The 19,419-nt window shown below is 34.9% G+C and overlaps 1 protein-coding gene across 6 annotated transcripts in view; it reads left to right on the top strand.

Annotated features, from left to right (window-relative positions):
- The window catches only part of ATRNL1 (attractin like 1), an 832,634-nt gene that overhangs the window by 613,686 nt on the left and 199,529 nt on the right, over positions 1 to 19,419 (top strand). The gene's annotated exons all lie outside the window — the stretch shown is intronic.

Genomic DNA, 19,419 nt, shown 5'->3' with positions numbered 1-19,419 from the left:
TTTTTTTTAAGAGCTGGCCAATCCCTGCGTCACGCCATGACCAGAACGCAAAAAATGCCTTTATTTGACTAATTTTATGTTGCCATTTTCAGATTTTATTTTTTGTCAAGGGAAATAAGGAATGGAAAAATAGAATCCTTCAAAAACCTAGGTATACATATAATTGATTCTCTCTGTAGCATTTTTGGTTTTTCTGAAAAAATAAGAAAAAATCACAACTCATGGATGCTACTCAGAGGGTCAGTTTTTAGAGGAAATGAAATATTGGGTGCATGTTCCCCTATGATTTTTAAGACATTTTGATTTTTTACTACTCTAGATCACAGGTTGCCATGGAAGCTTAGAACATTAGGAAATGTATGTGTATATCTTCTTGGGGAAAAATTACAAAAGAGAATGATTAAATGAAAGGTACAGCAAGTGCTCTAATTTCATTTTGGTTCCTTGTTTCAGATAACTTTTGTAAAAAACCTTTCACACAGAGAAAACTCAGACTATTCTTGGACTATTATAAATTCTTTTTTTCCCCATCTGTTTAAAACATTCTCAAATACTGCTAAAAATCGAGTAACAAGAGAAAAAAATGTCTGTAATGCACAGACTAAAGAAGAAAAGAAATAATCAAAGAACTAGAAAATTCACAAACTTAAGGAACAAATATGACACAGACTGTGTCACCATAGTCTGTCAGTTGCACATTACTAGTGTTCAATAATGTATTGTTAGGTGCCCATGTGTTCATAATCATTACATCTTCATGTTCTATTTTTTCCAAATTTTGGTTCCTTCTTTATCATTGTGAATTTTTAACGTTAAATTTTATTTTGTAGAGTTAAAAAAAAGTCTAGCCCTACTTATTTTTAGTTCATATTCTCTGATATTCCTTATTTCATTCTTTCATTTCCAATTGCACTATATCCTTTTGTTTTACACCTGTACTTTCTGGAAAAAACTGTTAGCTTTTTTATTTTTTCATGTACTTTGTTTTTTTTGTTGTTGTTCTTTTGAGACAGAGTCTTGCTCTGTCGCCCAGGCTGGAGTGCAGTGGCCAGATCTCAGCTCACTGAAGCTCCGCCTCCCGGGTTCCCGTCATTCTCCTGCCTCAGCCTCCCAAGTAGCTGGGACTACAGGCGCCCGGCACCTCGCCCGGCTAGTTTTTTTGTATTTTTTAGTAGAGACGGGGTTTCACTGTGTTAGCCAGGATGGTCTCGATCTCCTGACATCGTGATCCGCCCGTCTCGGCCTCCCAAAGTGCTGGGATTACAGGCTTGAGCCACCGCTCCCGGCCGGGTTTTTTTTTTTTTTTTTGATTGATTTGATATAAATCAAATCAATGTGTTTTTTTATTGATTTGATATAAAAATCATTTGATATTGATTTTTAATTGATATTAACACTGACATGAACTACTGTTCTACCAAGGCTTATTTCAGCTACCCCATTTTGTGTGTGTGTGTGTGTGTGTGTGTGTGTGTGTTGTTACCAGCCTTGCTTCCTTTTGGGTTTTTTTTCCCAGCTTCTGTCCATAAACTGATTTTCATCTACTAAACAGAATATTGCATATTCTATTTTTATGTTGCTGATAGCTACCCTTTCCTTATCAAGATTCATAGTGATTTTTCCCTAGCTATGCTTAAAGCTTTTTAAAACATATTCCTCCACTGCCCATCTCAAATAAAATTAATACTTTAACATGCTCTCAACTTCCCTTTGTTTCTCCTTCCGTATATTAATACCACCTGTAATTTTTATCCAAACATTATGGATGCACTTCTTTCTTTATTATGGCCTATGTAAAGAACAGTGAACTTTCTTTGTTCTCCTTTACTTTTGATATCTAGTTGTTTGCTCATGTATTTCTTTTATTTTCCACTAAGATAACCTCTCTAAAAGATTTTTTTCAAAGAGATACTTTGGGTCCAGCACTGTGGCTTACTCCTGTAATCCCAGCACTTTGGGAGGCCGAGGCGAGTAGATCATTTGAGGTTAGGAGTTCAAGACCTGCCTGGCCAATATGGTGAAATGCCATCTCTACAGAAAATACAAAAATTAGCTGGGCATGGTGGTGCACGCCTGTAATCCCAGTTACTCTGGAAAATGAGGCGGGAGAATTACTTGAACCCAGGAGATGGAAATTGCAGTGAGGCGAAGTTGCAGTGAGCCAAAATTGCAGTGAGCCAAGGTTGCACCCCTGCACTCCAGCCTGAGCAACAGAGTAGGACTCCTTCTCAAAAAAAAAGAGAGAGAGAAACTTTGTGTGACATTCTCTTTGAGAACTTATCTCCATGTTTAAAATCAGGAGAGGGAACAAATGACTCATTCCGATTTACTGTTTTGTTGTCTATGGGGCCGTTTTTGCAAATACTTGGTATAACATAAAGCATTATATTAATTGTTGGAATTCTTACTATTTTTATTTTTTACTCAGTTCTCTTAATAACTGGCATGCCTCTATTTCTTTTGTACCAGTTTTTTTCAGAAATTTCAATTGAGTATGTCAAAGGAAAAATAATTACATGTAAATTCTCATTTAGGAAAGGCCTTTATATTTGGGGATCAAGATCTAATTATGAATATATGGTATTTTTATGGAAATAGCTTTATTGAAATATAGAACATATATCAATAGTTCATCAATTTAATATATATAATGCAGTGATTTTTGGTATACACAGTTATGTAACCACCACCAAAGTAAATTTTGGAAACTGTCATCACCTCTGAAAGAAATCCTATGCCTTTTAGCAGTCCCCGTACCCCACATTTTTCTTCAGCCTCTCCCCATGACACCCATCTCCTAGCCCTAGGCAAGAATTAATCTACTATCTTTATAGATTTTACTGTTTTGGACATTTCATACAAATAAAACTATATACAATGTGATCTTTTGTGATTAGCTTCTTTCACTTAGCATAATGTCTTTAAAGTTGATATATGTTGTAGCACGTGTCAGTGCTTCAGTCATTTCTATTGTCAAATGATAGTCCATTGTATGGATGTGGCACAGTTTGTTTATACATTAATTAGTTGGTGGTTACTTGAGTTGTTTCCACTTTTTGGATACTATGAATGATGCCACTGTGAACATTTGTGTAAAAACATTGTATAAACATGTTTACATTTCTTTTGGATATATGTCTAAGAGTGGAATTACTGGATTATATCTTGTTGAAAAGGACTTTCTTTCTCCATTGAATAGTCTAGAGACCCTTGTTGAAAATCAATTTACCATAACCATGAGGATTTATTTCTGGACTCTCAATATTATTCCACCAATCTATTTATCTATTCTTATGACAGTACCACACTGTCTTGATGACTCTACCTTTGTAGCGAGTTTTGGAATCTAACAGTGTAAGTCATCCAACTTTGTTCTCACCGGAGATCTGAGTTCACTCCTGTCGCCCAGGTTGGAGTGCAGTGGCGCCTCTTCCTCGCTCACTGCACCCGCCCTGGGTTCACGCCCCATTCTCCTGCCTCTGCCTTCTCCAGCAGCTGGGACTACAGGCTGCCACCACGCCCGGCTTTTTGTGTTTTTGGTAGAGACGGGGTTTCACCCTGTTAGCCAGAATGGTCTCAATCTCCTGACCTCATGATCCGCCCACCTCGGCCTCCCAAAGTGCTGGGATTACAGCCAACTTTGTTCTTTTTAAAGATTGTTTTAGAGGTTGAATTTGAACTTGCTAGGTCTTGGGAACGATCGAAATGTTTAAATTGAGTTTAAAATATTATTTTTCAAAATTCCTTTACATACACTATCTCAATCTCATTTGAGTCTTAAGTCAATCATATAAAATAGGAAGAGCATATTTCATCTTTTTTTTTCCTGTTTACTATTGAGGAAATTGAGGCTCTGAGAGCTTCAGACCTATGCTGAAGATCACAATTTCGGTCACCTAGAGCAAGAACCAGGGTTCAAATCTCATATTGGCCCAAGGGTTTCTTTCCCACATTACTTTTTATATGTGCTGGTTTTAGTTCAAATTGAGAATACATCTTAGACCTCAATATATCTGTAGAATTTTTTTTGTAAAGAATAGAGTTCCTTAAAGCATAGAGTTAAAGTTCATATAGCATACTTTGATTCCAGGTGCTCAAATAGTCATAGATAATTGTGGATATTAAGGAAGAACTTTCACTTGGAAAGTTATAGGCTCTCTTAGTATATCAGAGTATTCCAGCAGTTATCCATTGTAATCTAAATTGCTATAAAGAAATCAAAGTGATTTACTAAATTGCAATAAACTCAGCACACAAGCTTTCTGTTATTTTTATATTAGAAGTTTCTTATAAAAATAACTTTTGTAGTTTTGCTATGCTAATGAAGTAACAGAGTTCTGTAGAAACAAAGTAATTTAAGATGGTTTTATTTGGTAATTATAGTCAAGTAGGCTAATTAATAATTTTAAAGACAATGTTTACAGCATGATTAATTTTTACCAGACTAATCATTTCATTAGTAATCTGTGTATATATTTAACTACTTTATACCAGAATTTTCATTTTACAAATTTGTAATGTTTTGATTCTCTCCACATATAAAGAGTGCTATAAAGTAGAGTTTTCAAAAAGGCATTGGACAATGGAGAAGCATACGTGAATTCAATGCCCCCTAACCTAGAAAAAATTAATTTGGAGTCTACTTTCTATTTGGTAGTTTTAACTGCTAATTTTGACATCGCACTGAAGTTCATTCTCTGTTTATTGGGACAGTTCAACCTCGTATCTTATGTAAGAAACCTCTCTCCCAAGGTGAAAAACACATTGTTAAAGTCTAAGGCAGTCGAAGTGAAGCAGCTGTCCTGTTAAGAGCATTGCTGGCCTCATTCCTAGAGTAGGATGACCCCAGTCCTCTGCTCTTGGGCACAGCCAGAGGTCCCCCTGGTTCCTCATTCTTGTCCTGCCATATCCATGGACAGTAGTTCCAGTGACCGGCCTAAGCTAGCTTATTTACTTTTCCCCAGGTTTCCTTTTTTCTTATAACTGATTTGTGATGTTTTATATTTTTAATTATTATCATTTACTATCAATGTTCTGATTGTGTAAAGAATACATCCTCATTATAGATAAATATTAATGCAGATACAATACAAATTAAAATATTTCGTTATCCTATTACCCATAAATATTCAGTGCCAGAACTTTTATTTCCTTCCAATAACATTTTCATTTTGCATATTTGTATTTTTACAAAATTAAGAGCATATTTTATATGTGATTTTGCATTGTTTTTGTCAATATTAGAATAAGAACATTTTTCACTTCTAAGTTTGATTCAAAAATATGTTTTAATTATTTTGTGGTATATCATCATTTACTTGCCTATTTTATTTTCAATTAGCATTATTCTAATTTCACACTATTATAAATAAGACTGTACTTAATTTTTGTATGTAACTCGACCTTAGTTTATGAAAAAAACCTACCGAATCAAAAGTTACTAACTTTTAGGATCTTGAGGTATATTGCTTATTTACTTTCTAGAAATGTCTCTGTTCACACTATCTTTAGCAAAGTATGAGAATTTCTATTTTCCTGCATCCTTGTCAGACATGATTGTTAGCATTGTTACAACTTTATTAATTTGATACAAGAAATGTTGCCTTCTTTCTTCTTTTAATCAAATTTTTATTGCTAGTAAAATTGAGTATTTTTGTATTGTCTGTAACCACTTGTATTTTTCCTAGATGTTCATTTGTTGACCATTATTCTCATATCCTTTTCTATTTTAATAGCATTTATTGATAGTCATCTGATTATATAAGAAATACTGTATTAATTCTAGAAAAATTAGAAATGATAGAATAACTCATTTGATATCTTTCTTCATCCTTCTGTTGAAACATTCCTTGCCTTTTTACTTCTAGATTAAATATATTAAGCATTTGTAAATTACCTGCTATAAATGTTTTCTCTCTTTGGATATTGATTTTAAATGCTGTATTTTCTCTACTTTAATTAATCAGCTTATTGTGTCTTTTGGTAATATTTTCAGACCAAAGCAAAGACCATTTGCTTTCTTTTCATCCTGAATTTCCTATTACTTTTCCCTCTTTAAAAAATATTCCCTTTTTTCCTCAATTGATGTTATAAAATCGTATTTCTTTTTTTTTGAGACGGAGTCTCGCTCTGTTGCCCAGGCTGGAGTGTGGTGGTCAGATCTCAGCTCACTGCAATCTCCGCCTCCCGGGTTCACACCATTCTCCTGCCTCAGCCTCCTGAGTAGCTGGGACTACAGGCACCCGCCACCTCGCCCGGCTAGTTGTTGGTTTTTTTTTTTTTTTTTTTGTATTTTTTAGTGGAGACAGGGTTTCACTGTGTTACCCAGGATGGTCTCGATCTCCTGACCTCGTGATCTGCCTGTCTCAGCCTCCCAAAGTGCTGGGATTATAAAATTGTATTTCTTTTCTTTTAGTTGTTACTCTTAACATTTTTTTTTTTTTTTTTTTTGAGACGGAGTCTCGCGCTGTGTCACCCAGGCTGGAGTGCAGTGGCGCGATCTCGGCTCACTGCAAGCTCCGCCTCCCAGGTTCACGCCATTCTCCTGCCTCAGCCTCCGAGTAGCTGGGACTACAGGCGCCCGCCACCACGCCCGGCTAGTTTTTTGTATTTTTTTTTTTTAGTAGAGACGGGGTTTCACCATGTTAGCCAGGATGGTCTCGATCTCCTGACCTCGTGATCCACCCGCCTCGGCCTCCCAAAGTGCTGGGATTACAGGCTTGAGCCACCGCGCCCGGCCTATTCTTAACATTTTAACAGGCATAGTTTAAGTCAAAAATTAATGAACATTTTTCCCTCTTCCCAATGTAAGAACAATTTAAATCTTGCTTCCAGTTTTCATTGTTTTAGTTACCTTTGTTAAGTTCTATGAGTTTTGTCATCCCTTGAATTAAATATTATTGTTGTTGTATTATATGATCAATATGTGTTTAAATTTACTGACATACTGTCTATTTTATTTTATTTGTTTTATAATTATTATTATTATGCTTTAAGTTCTAGGGTACATGTGCATAGCATGCAGGTTTGTTGCATGTGTACACATCTTTGCTCACAGTTGTTCTTTGCCTTCAGAGCTTCCTCTTAAAATGTTTCCACTTTCCTTCTCTGTGTCTTTAAGAAATCCCTTTAGCATATGTCTTTTGATAATAAACTCTTAGTCTTCCTATTCCCCTCTCCAGTTTCAGTATCCTCTTACTCTTTACAATCTAAGAAATTATTTAAAATATACTTTATCAAGCATTCTAGTTATCTTTCAGTGGGAGAACCATACTCAAACATTGTGTTCATGTGAAAACAATGGCTGGCTTCTGATTTCCATTGTTGCTATAGTAGGTCCCTTCCCCAGGGAATATGTTCCAAGAGCCCCCGTGGATGCCTGAAATATGGGATAGTACCAAACCGAGACGTATATACCTACAATAAAGTGTAATTTATAAATTAGGCACAACAAGCGATTAACAGCCATAACTAATAATAAACTAGAACAATTATAATAACATGCCAGCGTCACCACTCTTGCACTTTGGGGCCATTATTAAATAAAATAAGGGTACTTGAACACAAGTACTGTGATTCTACAAAGCTAATGTGATAACCAAGACAGCTACTAGGTGATTAATGGGCAAGTAGTTTATACAGTGTAGATGCAGGCTGAATATGCTAGACAGAGATGATTCGCATCTTTTTCCAAGTCTGAATTATGTGCAATTTAATCTTTTTCTCCTGGAATTTTTCCATTTGATATTTTCAGACCACAGTTGACTACAGATAACTGAAACCATGGAAAGTGAACCCATGGATAAGGGAAAACTACTGTACTAAAAACTTTCCTTCAGTATAATTGTCACTCCTTTATAATCTAGCTTTTCTCTCCAAAATCCCTGGGTTTGGTGTTCAGCAGTTTTATCACAACTGAACAAAGTATACATTTATTTATATTTAACCAGCTTGGCATATTTTGTGCTTCCTATATTTGAGAATCCAAGTCTTTGGTTATTTCTAAAAATTCTTGAGTCATTATCCCATTTGTATTTTCTTCTCCATTTTCTTTATTCCTCTCCTAAGACTCTTAGATGCATGTTAAACCTCTTTCCATCTTCACTATCTCTGAGTCTTTCTCTTCTGTTTTCTATTTACTTCTCTCCGCTGTTTCTTTTGGCTTATTCTGAACATTGTTCCAATTCACTAATTATTTTAAGTGTATAAAATCTGTTTTTGACCTGCTTTCTACTGTATCCGTTTGGATTGCTTTCAACACATATTTGTATTACTTTTTAAAGTTATATTTTATGATTTATTTATTATTTTTTAAAGTTCTATTTGGTTCTTTTTTTAAGTCTGACAGTTTTTGAAAGTCTCTTCTTCCTTACTATTTTCATTACTTCATTTTTCATTCCAAACAAAATTATTTTTATGTTGTATCTGATCATTTCAATATCTGAAATCCTTGGAAATCTAAATCTATTGATTATTTCTGCTGGCTCTCACTCATTATGACTGATTTCCTTGTGTATTTGGTGATCTTTATGAGCTCCTCTTTGATCTTACTTTGTGGTTTGCCAGTGACCTAAATAATGCTTTCCTCCATAGAGGACTGCTTCTGCTAAAAACCAAGGGCCTCTCCTTATTCTTCAGTCTCTTCTTCCAGGGTTTCTGGAATAGGGCAGGAATCTCAAACTCAGTTTTCCTTTTATTTATTTATTTATTTATTTATTTATTTATTTATTTATTTATGAGAAGGAGTCTTGCTCTGTCACCCAGGATGGAGTACAGTGGCACGATTTCAGCTCACTACAACCTCTGCCTCCCAGGTTCAAGTGATTCTCCTGCCTCAGCCTCTCGAGTAGCTGGGACTACAGGTGTGCACCACCATGCCTGGCTAATTTTTGTATTTTCAAACTCAGTTTTCTTACCGTGTGAGTTGCTTATATTAGCTTTTACCCTCAAGGCCACTCTGTTGTTATGTTTGCTTGCTGCTCATTGCACCCTCTCCAGTTTTATCTGGTTGCCTTGGAGCATTCCCTTACTGGCTGCATTCTCAGCAATGCATTACAAGGTATACTTCATTTGCTAGGCACGGTGGTTCATGCTTGTAATCCCAGCACTTTGGGAGGCCTAGGCAGGAGGATTCCTTAAGCTTAGGAGGTCAAAACCCGCTTGGGCAACATGGCAAAACCCTGTCTCTAAAAAAAATGAAAAATAGAAAAATAAAAAAAAATAGCCAGGCATGGTGGCATTCATCTGTGGTTTCAGCTGCTCAGGAGCCTGAGGTGGAAGAAGTGCATGAGCCTGGGAGTTCGAGGCTGCAGTGAGCCATGATCGTAGACTGCACTCCAGCCTGGTTGAACAGAGCAAGACCCTGTCTAAAAACAAAGAAAAAAGTATACGTCATTAAGCATTTGGTTATTTTGAAGTGGGAAGGCCTTCCTTACACTATCTATAGCTGTCTCCTCTGGCAACTCTATTTTACTGAACACAGGTTCTCTTTGGATTGCCATTCCTCTTCCTGGCCTTGGCTCGCTATTTTCATTGTCACCAATTTAAGACTCAGGCTTTGGCAAGTCGAAAGGGGTGGGAAGGGAGGTCCTCTTCACTTGTTAATGTGCTAGTGGCATAGAAACAGTCACACCACCCATTTCCTACTGACCTTTTCGTACTCCCCCAGTTTCAGGGAAAAGGAGGATCCAGACCCTCAATTCTGCTTTTTTCTAAGCCTCTTAGGGACCAGAGAGTCCAGTTACAGTCTTTTAGGAATTATATTGACTTTTCTCTTGGTGTTTACAGTTCTCTCTAGACCAAGCCTCTGTAAAATTCTTACACTGAGTCTTGATGCTGGTTTCTGTGCGCTTGGCCAGTCCAAAGGGGAGAAAGTAAGGCATAAGTTCCCTCCACCAGAATTTCTGTAGGACCCAATCCCTAATTGCACATAGTTGCCTATAGGCCCCATGAGCCATTTTCCTTAAGAGAGGGAGCTGATTTTCAGTTGGTAGTAGACAGAAAGAAATTGTAAGGAAATTACCAAATTCTTCATAATAAATGATTTAGAAGATTTTTTTTTTTTTTTTTTTTTTTTTTTTAGATGGAGTGTTGCTCTGTCACCCAGACTGTGGAGTGCAGTGGCATGATCTCAGCTCACTGCAACCTCTGCCTCCCAGACTCAAGCAATTCTCCTGCCTCAGCCTCCTGAGTAGCTGGGATTACAGACATGCACCACCACACCCAGCTGATTTTTGTATTTTTGGTAGAGACAGGGTTTCACCATGTTGGTCAGTCTGGTCTGGAACTCCCGACCTCAGGTGATCCACCCATCACAGCCTCCCAAAGTGCTGGGATTACAGGTGTGAGCCACTGTGCCCAGCCATGATTTTTTATTTTAAGAAAATTATTGACAATAAATAAGAGAGTTTTATAGGCACACCTTTGGTTCTTGAAGTGAGGAAAGATCTAGTTTCCCAGCAGCACTTTGGAATTTTCTTCATCTTTCATTTAAAATTATAAAAAGACCTTTCTTCACCAAAACCATTTAGCAGACAATGTTTTGAAAAAAATTTTTTGAAAATGTCAGATTTGTAATAGTAACATAAATATCATGAGTTTCGTGATTGATTGAAGCATGAAATAAGAATTAAGTAATGGTGCTTCTTCAATATTAACATGATATAAATAGAACTATTAAAATGGTATGAATATAATGTATTACTGAAATTATTGAAATCTACATGGCTTTAAGTTAATATAATCCAAAGTTTAAGCATGATAAAAGTCATGTGTTTACATTTTTAATAAATAATTTGATAAATGCCCTAGGTTAACTGTCCTTCTAAAGTAAAATACTGCTAGCATCTTTCATTCAGAATTCACTGAGTCCAAAGCTAAATATATATATTTATAATTATTGTATACATCCCAAATTAAAATTTTACAAATGAAATTTTTCATTGTGCTATTGAAATTTTATTTTTATCTTAAATCATTTAAGATGCTATTGAAATATTATTTTTATCTGATCTTAAATCATTTAAGATGAATATAATCTATGATGGAGAAAAATGTAAAGATGAAAATGAACAATAGCAACAACAAAAAACTGGTTTCTCTTCACTGTGTCTGACATAATAAATAGAAACATTTGGATGTACAAAAGGCTGATCAACCTTATTCATACTGGCTGCCATTCAAGAGAATAATGTATTATTTAAGGTTATGGTCATATCACAGCTGAATCAATCTAGCATAAACTATTTTTATATAGCATCCTTGCAAGTAATAAATGGCTATGTAAAGTAAGATTATAATATCCTTTATTGGAAAGTTATGAATACAGTTTTAACAATGCTTGGGAACAGTGTTAATAGCTTTGGATAAACAAGACTGAATTGCCACACTGTCCTCCACCCTTCACCTCCTCTCAGATAAAAGAGGTAACATATTGAATCCACCAAAAATAACTGCGCTTAACAGAATGGGCAGATTGTATCTCCTGCACCAAAGAACATTCCACAAGCTATGAAACACAGTAGGGTAAATTTGAGTATTGTCAACCCCTTTGAATACTCCTATGTATTTTTAAATGATTGTGTTTAAATCATTAACACGAAACTAGTATTAACATCTTAATTAATACAACTTTCTCAGTAACAGCAATCAGCTAGTCATATTTTTGGCTCCTTTTTCTAACTTTTTAGATTGTCTTGAAGCATTCATTGTATGTCTGGTAGTATGCAGTAGTTATTTCCTAGTTTTTGTTTAATATTTTATTAGGCTATTGTTGCCTATAACAGTTACTAAATTTATGAGTTTGTTTAGTATATTTTTTGCTCATGTTTCACATAAAATCAGTTACTAACTTAACTTGTATTTCCTTTTTTCTGTTACATGCAGTAGGAGATAATCTCATCAGGTTTATATCCTTAATGGAATAACTGACTGTAAGAATCCTATAAAATGCTGTTAAATCAAATAGAATCTTACGAAGTGAAATACCAGATATTAAAAATGTAAAGCTAGATATTTTATATGTAGAATCTAAGAAATCAATAATGTTATACTTTAGCTAAATAAATATTTTCATGTGTTCCCATATTTTACTTTCTTAGAAAATAAAATAGCAACTAGGTCAAAATTTAGAGTATTAAATATGCAAATTTACCTCAAATCTTAATATAGATTTTTTTCATCAAAGGTCATAGTTCTTACATATTTCATACCAGAGACCTTTTCTTATATTTACACTTGATAATTTTGTTTATATTATTATATGCCTTTTTAAATTTGCTTTGTAGAGAAAAGCTCTGGATTTACCATTAATGACATAGAAAAGTGGGGCAGAAAGTTGTGTGCAGCGGCACACACCTGTAGTCCCAGCTACTTGTGAGACTGAGGTGGGAGAATCATATGAGGCCAGAAGTTCCAGGCCAGGCTGAGCAATAGCAAGATCCTATCTATCTGTCTGTCTGTCTGTCTGACTATCTATCTATCTATCTGTCTATCTATCTATCTATCTTATTTTTTTTGAGATGGAATCTTGCTCTGTCACCCAGGCTGGAGTACAATGGCACAATCTTGGCTTACTGCAACCTCCACCTCCCAGGTTCATGCAGTTCTTCTGCCTCAGCCTCTTGAATGGCTGGGAATACAGGCACACACCACCATGCCTTGCTAATTTTTGTATTTTTAGTAGAGATGATGATTCACCATGTTGACCAGGCTGGTCTCAAACTCCTAACCTCAAGTCATCTACCTGCCTTAGCCTCCCGAAGTGCTGGGATTACAGGTGTGAGCCACCACACCCAGCCAATCCTATGTCTTTAAACACACACACACACACACACACACACACACAATGTTATGGAACAGACTATCAAATATGTAAAGTTTAAGTGTAATTGTTTATGAAGGAGTTTTTATTTCTTGATTTTTCATTCATCCAAGCGTATCTTAGAAAATAAAAGTTATAACAGCTCAGTTTTATTTTTCCATATTTTAAACTGGAAATTCTACCTTAAAACCAAACTCTATATACTATGAACAATTGGCTCCACAAATATTCACCTATATGCAAAGCAGTATGGGAGGTAGATATGGAAAATATGTTATCTTTACCTTTCAGAAACTTACAGACTAACGGGAAAGATATGTAACTGTAAAAATACCTCTAATAAAAATATGTTATTAATACCAAAAGGGCAATACGCATGAAGAAGAGGAAAAAGGAATACAATACTCAATGTATTGCTGAATGTTTCAGGAAAGGTTGTGGTCATTTATCTTGGCCTTTAAAGGTACATAAAATGTCAGTAGGCAGAGATACGAATAGGTGAGGATGGAGACAAGTAAGAAGCATGCCAAGTTGAGAGAGCAAGGTGAGCGAGGGACGGAGAGAGAAAACAGGGTGGTATGTGGAGTGAGGCAGTGTGAAGGCCACATTCACCCAGTGAGGAAACAGCTGTGAGAGTTAAGGTAGCAAATGTAGGAGCACATCATGGAAGACGATTTAAACAAGATGCCGAGGATCACACAGAAGGTTTTTGAGAAGAGTTTTATGATTAATTTTAGAAAGATTAAACTGGCAGCATTTTGTAGCATCAATTGGATTGAAGAATAATTGAGGTAGAGAAACAATTTGAAAGGGCAGGCCCTGAACTAGTGATTGTCAAAATGTTAAGGTGCAAATATCACTGAAAACTTTGACAATGTAGAATATACAGAACGTAACTAACTGAATATAGGGATAGTCTGGGTCAAAAAGTGGGAGGGGTCAGAAGGTTGGATCTTCTTCCTATGTACTTGAAGTCATGGGAATGAGAAAAGAGAATTGAAGGTAGAATCTAGGAAAATTGCTATAAGGAAACAAAGATTCAAATGACAGGCTGAGAAAGAGTGCAGAATTAAGAAGATTGAAGAGTTTTAGAACCATTAGAATTAAGAATAAGACAGCACGCCAAGAAGGATGGTGTGGTAAAAGATGTCATCCATTTCAAAGCAGTCAGTGAAGACAAGCACTAGGAGAGAAGATGGAATTTGGTAATTATGCAGTCATCGGTGGCTTTTGAGGAAGTAGTTTGTATTGAATGGCAGAAGCCAGACCACAAGAGATGTGTGAAAATGAGAAAGTGGATGCAACAAGGATAGATGACCATCTCGAAACTGACAATATTTAAAGGAAGGAAGGACGTGAGATTGTAATTTAAGAAATTGGCAGTTTCAAGAGAAAGTTTTTTGGGGGAAGAAATATTCAAGGAAAAAGATGTGTAGTAGGATAAAGGGGAGGTGAAAGCAGAGAAGGTATCAAGAAGTCAAGTATAAGTATTAATTTTAGAAAGATGAAAAAGGATAATAAAATGATGGGTAAAGATCAAAGGAAATTTTGAGCCGTTCTTTTTGATAGGAGTTTACCTTCAATGATCTCCTAGTTTTTCATGATAATTTAGAAGTAAGGTCACTTGCAGAGAGTGAACTTGATGTATAAGGTTGAGGCTTAAGAGTAGTAAGAGATGTAGAACATTTGTTTCAAAGGCTGTGATAGTTAAGACAAAAACTGAGTTATCCATCTCCTTTTACTCGATTCTTCATTTTCTATCTGTCATTGAGCCCTGTCTGTTCTACAGCCTAAGTATATCTTAAATGAATCTCTTTATTCTCACTACTGCCCTATGTTTCAAGCCTTCATGATTTTTTTTCTGCTCTGTTACATTATCCTCCTTACTGGTTTCCCTGCCTTCACTCTTCCAGGCAATTTTCCACATTGCTACTAAAGTGATCTTTCTAGCATGCAAATCTTCTCATATCACCTTCCTCAAAATTCCCCAATGGCTTCTGTATTAGTCCATTCTCATGCTGCTAATAAAGACAACCAAGACTGGGTAATTTATAAAGGAAAGAGGTTTAATTGACTCACAGTTCAGCATGGCTGGGGAGGCTTCAGGAAAGTTACAATCAAAGAGGAAGGGGAAGCAAATATGTCCTTCTCCACATGGCAGCAGGAAGGAGAAGTGCCGAGTAAAAGGAGAAAAGTCCTGTATAAAACAATCAGATCTCATGATAACTCACTCACTATCATGAGAACAGCATGGAGGTAACCACTCCCTGATTCAGTTACCTCCCACCAGGTCCCTCCCAGGACACCACACATGGGGATTATGGGAACTACAATTCAAGATGAGATTTGGGTGGGGACACAGCCAAACCACATTAGCTTCCTATCTCTTATAGTAAAAAAAAAAAAATGTATATATATAACTCCTCTACATAATGTACTGTATACCCTACATGGATCTGATACCACCATTCCTATCCAGCCATTTCTTATTTCACCCCAATAAACTGACTCCACATAACATCCCTGCCCTTGCCTCTGAGTCAGTCTCTGTTGTTCTCTTGTCCTAGAGGAAATTGCCTAAAATAGTAGAGTTTAACTAATTATTGAAGTTTGAAACAAAAGAAAGAAATAATAAAGAAAAAATGAATGAGAAACATTATCTTAAGGTGATAAAAAGGATTGCTGAGCAACAGTGAAGTATTGAGGATATAGAAATTATGTAGGAGCACAGTCCCTACTCTTGTGAATGTAGAAGTGAGGGGGAAACTGATGTTTAAGATCTTAAAAAATATTTGAGTTACAAAGTAATTAGGACTGCCTGATTTTTCTTTATTTATTGATTATTCTCAATTAGGTAAATCTGTGTTTTCATTGCTCAATTTTGCAACTTATTGTATTTTAATGCAATAAAATACTATGTGTATTTTATTGCATATTTTATTGCATTAAAATACACATACAGTACCTCAGACTTAAAAAAAATAAAAAGAAATTTGTTTAGAAAAAAATACAGATTTTAAGTGAACAGGAAAAATCTTTTGGTAACCACATTGAAAGAAGTTGTTCAGCCAGTATATTGTACACATCTACACTTATGTTTTTATTCTAAGAGTAAATATAAATGAATATGTATTCAACTTGAATAAATGTGAGTAAATATTGAGTATTAATAAACTTACATAAATTATAACTTCCTGTTAGAAGAATCATTCTTTCAAAACTTTTAAAAATGTATTGCATATGTGGCCTCTTGAATCTCTTTGAAAGATACATTATAACACCTATGTGTTTGGAGGAATTTTAGAAATTTTTAGAAACTACATTCACAAAATAGAATAATTATGCCTATATAAATTGAATTTCAAACAGTTCCAAATAACATTTTATTAAAAGTACATTAAATTTTGATGACCTCATTCCTTAAGCAAAAAAATGTACAGTGCACTATACTAGACATTCCAGATAGCACAAAGGTGCTTATGACATAATTGATACTCTAGAATATCTTAGAATCTGCTGTTAAGAATGACATTAATTATATCACTCCTTGAATCATCTCTTTCTTCTTCTACTACTGCTTCTTCTCTTTCAGTCTAGTTCTCTTACTACACACTGTTTCTCATGTGTTATATTAACATGCATATAATGATAAACCTAAAGCACCATAGGATCTCAGAATACTTTTGATTCATCTAAGTAAGTTTAATGTTAGTATAATTAGTAATAAAGATACTTCATTATATTTATATTAATATATAAACCCTTTTTTCACCATAATATTTGACTAACTAGATACCTCCAATCAGCCTCCCACTGTATTGAATGTAATGTGAGTGTATGAATATGTAAAATCATGCATAATACATATACACAGTTTTCATCAAGCAATGAAGGGCAATGTGATTGTCGCAATAATTATTTTCCTACATATTCTTGAATTACGAGGCAATATAGTTATAACATCAGTTATTAATTTTTAAATAATGTTAGCTATTTCTCTAAGAAAATTAATATATCTTAATTGTAAAATTTTGTAAAATACAGAAAAATATATTATACAAATGAAAAGCCTCATTCATACTCCATCACTCTTTGTTCTACCAGTGTGTGCAGTCATATAGTGATCACACCAATCAAGATATACAATGTGCTCCTCACCATGGAAAGCAAGGCCCATCCCTCTGCCCATAGACCCTTACAACCACTTATTTGTGTCTTTATAGTTTGGCCTTTCCCCAGAACATCATGAAAATGGAACCTTCTTTTTTTTTTTTTTTTTTTTGTGACAGAGTCTCACTCTGTTGCCAGGCTGGAGGGCAGTGGCATGATCTTGGCTCACTGCAACCTCTGCCTCCTGGGGAACCACATTTTATGCAGACTTCTATGTTTTGTTTCTTTCACTTAGCACAAACTTTCAATGAGCTCCAACCATGCCATTAAATATATCAGTAGTTTATTCTATTGCTAAGTTTATTCCATTGGATATGCACCACAGTTTGTTTATCCAGTCACCAGATAGTAGACATTTGTATTTTTCCCAGCCTGGAGCTACTGTAAATAAAGCCATCATTAATGTTTGCATACAGGCCTTTCTAATAAAATATATTTTTGTTTATCTCAGGTGAAAAGCTATCAATAGGATTTCTGGGCCATGTGGTAAAAGTATGTTTAACTTTAGCAATTTTCCAAAGTGTATATGCAATTTTGTATTTCTCTCCACAACACATGAGAGTTCCAGTTGCTTCACAGCCTTGCCAGCACTAGGTATTGTTGAGATTTGGTCTTTTGTTTTGTTATTCTAATGACTGTGTGATGGTATCTTGTTGTAGTAGATTGGTGCAGAAGTAATGTCAAAAACTGCAATTACTTTTGCACCAACCCGAAATTTGATTTTGAAGAGACCTAAATTAATTTCCAACATTGGTGAGGTCTGGCTACCCATTTATAGGTATGCATATCTTCAAATGTTAATTTTCCCATAGATATATATGCATAGATGTTAACTGAGGAATATTCTGTAATGAAAGACAAGGGGTAGGGGGTATATAATATGTACTTATAAAACAAGAATCCAAAAATTGAATTTTGGAAAATATCTTCATAAAATAAACGACTGTATTTTCCAGTTCTTACGAGGCCTTCTTAGTGAAATAACTCCATTAAATAAGGAAAGAAATATTAATAGCAAAGGTTAATTTTTAACTTTTATAAGAAAGAAAACTGAGCATACATAGAAATAGAGAGATAAATCATATCACTCAACTTCAAGAATTGCTGACTCATGGCCAATCTTGTTTCATCTTTATGCTCTCTTACCCCAAGCTTCAGCATTGATTATTTTGAAGCAAATCCCAGGCATCAAAGATTAACTTTTAATTGAATCTCAGATATTTTCATTTATCATATTAATATTGAAAATAATTATCTTAAAATGTTTGAATTTTTAAACTTTTAGTATTAATCCCTAAGGTTTTAGTAGTCTTTTGATTTGACCTGTTTACATGTGAAGTATTTGCTAGTCCAGGCATTTATTCAATAAGCAATAGGAAAATCATTTTACCTGAATGGGAATAAAAGCTCATTAAGTGAGATTGTTTTGCTTATTAGCATACTGTGTGTATAGTTTCTTTAATAGCACTTAATAAACATTAAATTATATGAACTGTAGGTTTTGCTTAATAGAAGTTGCCACTTAACAATATTGGCCCCTATTTTTTATTCACTATGTTATATTTTTGAGTTACACATTGACTATAATCCTAGGAGTACTTTCTTAATTCTTATAATACTGATCTAGTTTTTCTTACTGGGAAGCTCAGCTGAAGTGCATAACAGGTTTTAATTAAGAATAAAAAAAGGAAAGAAAACAAAACTTCACATCATTAGGAATTCTGATTTTTGCTGCTCTAACAAAAAAGACCACAAGCAATATGAGATTAGTCAGATGTGAGAAATGATAACTAACCATGTTAGGGGTCACCTATAACAAATTACAATAATTGAGAAAGTAACCTTGACACATTTCAGTTGAAGTATGAGTATCTGTAGTTTATTATATTCCAGACAATATACATTACCAAAGATGTAGGGCCAAATTAACTTTAATGTTGCACTCTTCACAAGACATTCCACAGCTAGCAATAACATTAAGATAATGCTGTTAAAATAAGAATTTCAATTATAAGGCAGATGAGACTGTGAAAACATGACAGCTTTAATGAGCAATAGGAGTTGGGATTCACTTTGATAAGGAACATAGTTATCATAGATAGAAAAGAAACAAAATACAGCCTGCAGCCTTTTCTTATTGTGTCATATCACCCTCTATTGATAACAGCTTTGGGTTCCAATTCATTTCTATTCATTCTCCCAACCTGTGCTAGAATGATGATCCTGTTATCTTACATATGCTGTTAGAACACCTTCAAATTCTGCATTGCTTCATTCTTCCAAATAGCTGACAGCATGTTATCTTACTTGCTCTCATCACATCTTGGTTAAGAAAGAAAGGCAATCAAGATATTGGCCGCATCTTGCAGGTAAAACTGGGTCAATAATTCAGTGGTAATACTGGGAACAGATTCAGATTACTTGAAAGA

Source organism: Papio anubis, chromosome 11 (genome assembly GCF_008728515.1).
Source record: "Papio anubis isolate 15944 chromosome 11, Panubis1.0, whole genome shotgun sequence".
Classification (NCBI taxonomy): Eukaryota; Metazoa; Chordata; class Mammalia; order Primates; family Cercopithecidae; genus Papio; species Papio anubis.
Note: the sequence above shows the minus strand (reverse complement) of the source record. Positions and strands in the feature narration are given on the sequence as shown.